The following is a 4,539-nucleotide window of genomic DNA, read 5'->3' as shown; positions in this document are numbered from 1 at the left end:
TCTGCCTTACACTCTAATCTCACCATTCACCATACGCTTGTTGGGCCCCACCTCTCAGGCTCCTACAGGCTTGGGGGTGGCACTGAAGTCACACAACGCCTCCGATACTTCTGTTCTGCCTCAAAACGTTGCCTCACCAAGCTCCTGATAATTCGTCCGACCTTAAGCCTGTGTAAAGTCTACATAAATTGCTTATTTAAACATTGAGCCTACCCTCTTGCCCCCAAAGCCGGATGAAAGACGCTGCCCGCCTAGCTGCTGAACTATCATTAACTAATTACTGCTGACCCCTCAACACTAGTCTCATCTGTTGCCACAATAAACTTGAAGTATAGAAGAACAAATTTCCTGCAACCTCTCAACTTATGGTTTGCTGTTGAACTGGGTAACAGACCCCCCTTTGTTTAGATCTGTACAAAAAAAAAAAAAAAAAAAATAAAACGTCTATTGTGAGTGGCCCCTTCTGAAATATATTCAGACAACTTTAGAAACACACCTTTGACAGTCGCCGCCATAGACAGTTCAACAACTTTACAACTATTCTACGACAGTTAACCTGAACCACGAGAGGAATCTCCTCGCTACACCCCCTCAACTTATGATCTGCTCTTGAACTTAGAAAGCCCATCTGCATTGGGCAAAAACCCTCCTTTGTTTTGTTATGTGTAATATTCGTCAGACGCCCTCTGAGACCACATTATTAAAAGCTGCCGTCATATACTGCTTTGCTACTATACTCCTATTCTTGAGACAGAAGAATCGTTTCGCAGCAACATCCTACTTTATGGCCTGCTGTTGAACTTAGAATGTTTCACAAATCTCCACTGGGCAACAACTGTTTTTATATCTGTATAAAACCTGTCTCCTGCGAGTGCCATTGCCGCCAGCTTACCGAAAATTCGTCTGATGTGGAAAACCGCCAAACATTTGTGACGTAGACGACAGACACTTCATTCGTTTTCGCAGTTGCGGTAATTACGGAAATCTTTATTTTGGAGTCCTGTGGAGGGAAAGACAAAAAATATTGTGATGTAAGAGATTTTGAAGGCATTATATTTTCATTTCTTACTTGCCTACTTATAAAAAAGAACCTGTAAATAACAAACTAGTGAGATGTCCATCAGAATCTTGTGCGAATAAATCGTTCCGAATCCTCCTTGTAACACTAGTTCGAATACTTTGAGACAAAACCTTGTCTCGCTTTTTTATGTTTTTATTATTTTTATAGATTTAAGGCACACATTGGCCCATCTTTTATTGATCTTTCTACTTCCTTTATATTTCCAGGTTCATAAGATTTCATATTTTCCACCTATTCGTAACTGAAAACACGAAAATGGAAAAGATTCACTGTCCTAGCAAAGTGTCCCCTAAAAATAAAGTTTCTGTTTTACCCTGTATCTCAAGAAAAATGGCAGTAATTAATGCTGCGGAAATTTGGCAGCGTTGCCGAGTTCCCCTGCAGATGGAATTCAGACTCCCCAGAGAACACAGTCGCCACTATACATTACTCAACTCCTTTACAACTATTCTGCCGCAACATACTTGAGATACAGAGGACTCGTGCCGCTGCAACCCCTCAACTTATGATCTGCTGTTGAACTTAGAAACTCGCATGCGGACTCTTGCTACTGACCGAGCACGTGAATCAGCCAGCATAGCATCTCTTGTAGACACATTATCAGAGAAAGAGAGAGAGAGAGAGAGAGAGAGATAGAGAGAGAGAGAGAGAGAGAGAGAGAGAGAGAGAGAGAGAGAGAGAGAGAGAGAGAGAGAGAAGGAGAGAGAATCATAAGCAGCAATTTTTCGTTTGAATTGGAACATTTCTGTCAAGAGATATTATCAACCTTGCTTTTGCGCTCTCATACCAAAAACACAACCTATATATATATATATATATATATATATATATATATATATATATTTTTTTTTATAGAAAACGAAGACGAAACATATATTACCAAAGGAAGAAAGAAGATCGTAAAATCAATTAAATAGCCTCGGAAATTGTGAATATAAGTAAAAATACTATAACATAAGATTATACTACTCAGAGCATCATCACCGAACCCTTTGGGATTTCACTTTCGCTAACTGCTATTCTCGTTACATTTGCATACTAAATCGAATGCCTCCGACGCCAGCTTCCATACTACTCACATGCTTTTGATGATAACAGTAAAGGGAATTTTGCTCATGCTATTTCAACAGGAATATGGAATCTTTCTTGAGTTGCATTTTTCTCTTCCAGTGTATCTTGGAATTCAAAACACACACACACACACACACACACACACACACATACACACACACACACACACACGCACGCACACACACACACACACACACACACACACACACACACACACACATATATATATATATAGATATATAGATAGACAGACAGATAGAAATATATAAAGATATATATATATATATATATATATATATATATTTTTATTCACACACACACACACACACACACACACACACACACATATGTATACACACAGATGTAATCAAATCTCTCCCAAGGGAGAGCGTCCGTCAGTCTATGTCCAAACAAAAGAACGTCGGTTCGCCTCCTTAAGCGCCTTTCAAGCCTCGGCCAGAATCAGGAGCGAGAAGTGAATCGTCTCGCGTTCCGGTCACGATTCCCGCAGAAAGAATTGGTGTGCTTATTGGCTCGCCTTGCCTGCCGCCTTCTTCTTGTTTCTCTCTCTCTCTCTCTCTCTCTCTTTCTCTTTCTCTCTCTCTTTCTCTTTCTCTCTCTCTCTCTTTCTCTGTCTCATTGTCTCTCTCTCTCTCTCTCTCTCTCTCTCTTTCTCTGTCTCATTCTCTCTCTCTCTCTCTCTTTCTTTCTCTCTCTCTCTCTTTCTCTGTCTCATTGTCTGTCTCTTTCTCTCTTTCTCTCTCTCTCTTTCTCTGTCTCATTGTCTCTCTCTCTCTCTCTTTCTCTCTCTCTCTTTTTCTCTGTCTCATTCTCTCTCTCTCTCTCTCTCTCTCCCCCTCTCTCTCTCTCTCTCTCTCTCTCTCCTCTTTCTCTCTCTCTCTCTCTCTCTCTCTCTCTCTCTCTCTCTCTCTCTCTCTATCTCTCTCTCTCTCTCTCTTTCTCTGTCTCATTGTCAGTCTGTCTATCGATCTATCTGTCTGTCTGACTTTTTATCAGTATGACCGTCTATCTGCCTGTTTGTGTGTCTGTTTACCTATTTATGTGTCTGCTTGCCTGTCTATTTATCTGTTTATCTGTCTGTCCCTCTGTCTGCCTGTTCATCTGTCTGTATGTTTATCTGTCTCTTTATCTATCTGTCTGTCCCTCTGTATGCCTGTCCATCTGTCTGTTTGTTTATGTATCTCTCTATCTATCTGTTTGTTTGTGTCTCTGTTTGCCCATTTGTCTGTCTGTCTTCCAGTCCATCTGTCTGTCTGTTTATCTGTCTGTCTGTCTATCTATCAGTCTATTCTTTCAACTCGTCTTTAATCTCCACAACTGTACTAGCCATGTGGGAAAGGGGGGGGGGGGGGAGGTTAGTAAAGATTGTTTTGACTGGGGTGCAGCGGCTGGCAGGGGAGGAGGTGGAGGGGAGGGGAGGGGAGGGGAGGGGAAGGGAGGCGACTACGTGGGCAATACAATAGTCAGTAAAAGCAATTGCAACAAAGTTTACTGCGCTAACTTTACCGGCTTTATTTTGGTCAAGAATAAGTTCTTTTTCAGCATCTCTCTCTCTCTCCTTTCCTCTCTCTCTCTCCCTCTCTCCCTCCCTCTCTTCCTCCCTCTCTCACCCTCTCTCTGTCTCTCTGTCTCTCGCTCTCTCTCTCTCTGTACTTCTCTGTCTCTCGCTCTCTCTCTCTCTCTCTCTCTCTCTCTCTCCCTTCCCCTCCCTCCTTCCCTCCTCCCTCCCCCTCTCTCCCTCTCCCTCTCCCTCTCCCTCTCCTCCTCCTCCTCCTCCTCCTCCTCTTCCTCCTCCTCCTCCTCCCACCCCCACACCTTCACATCTCTCTCACTTCCGTGTTGCAAATAACAAATGCGAAACTCTAACCGCAAGAAGAGAAAAGACGATCAACGAAACAAACTTTCTTCTTTCGAAAATTTGAGGTCAGGTATAAAAAAAGAAAAAAAAAAGAAAAAAAAAAGAAAAGAAAAAGAAAAGAAAAAAAAAAGTAGGAGGACGAGGAGGAGGAGGAGGAGGAGAAATGGGAGGTGGGTACAGAAAGAATAAATTGTGAATAAGTTGTTAGGGAAGTTTTGCGCTCTACATTCGCGACGCTGAATGAAGTTATAATGCGGAACTGAAAGCCATAGAGAAAAAAACTGCTGAAATGGTAAATAAGGAACGTGGATTTTATTATTCATGAGAAATGTTTAAAAAAAGGAAAAGAGAAAATGGAAATAAAAAACCAAAGATTGAAATCTACTTTTTTTTTTTTGCCAATATCCTATCATTCAGAAAAAAACTTTGATATAAAAAGCGATAAATAATTATATGAAACAAAATATCATATGATTAATCAATTCATTAAGAACCTACTGAATATTCA

The sequence above is a fragment of the Penaeus chinensis genome, chromosome 8, assembly GCF_019202785.1.
Source record: "Penaeus chinensis breed Huanghai No. 1 chromosome 8, ASM1920278v2, whole genome shotgun sequence".
NCBI classification, from domain to species: domain Eukaryota; kingdom Metazoa; phylum Arthropoda; class Malacostraca; order Decapoda; family Penaeidae; genus Penaeus; species Penaeus chinensis.
The sequence above is the reverse complement of the archived record's forward strand: the minus strand, read 5'-3'. Positions refer to the sequence as shown.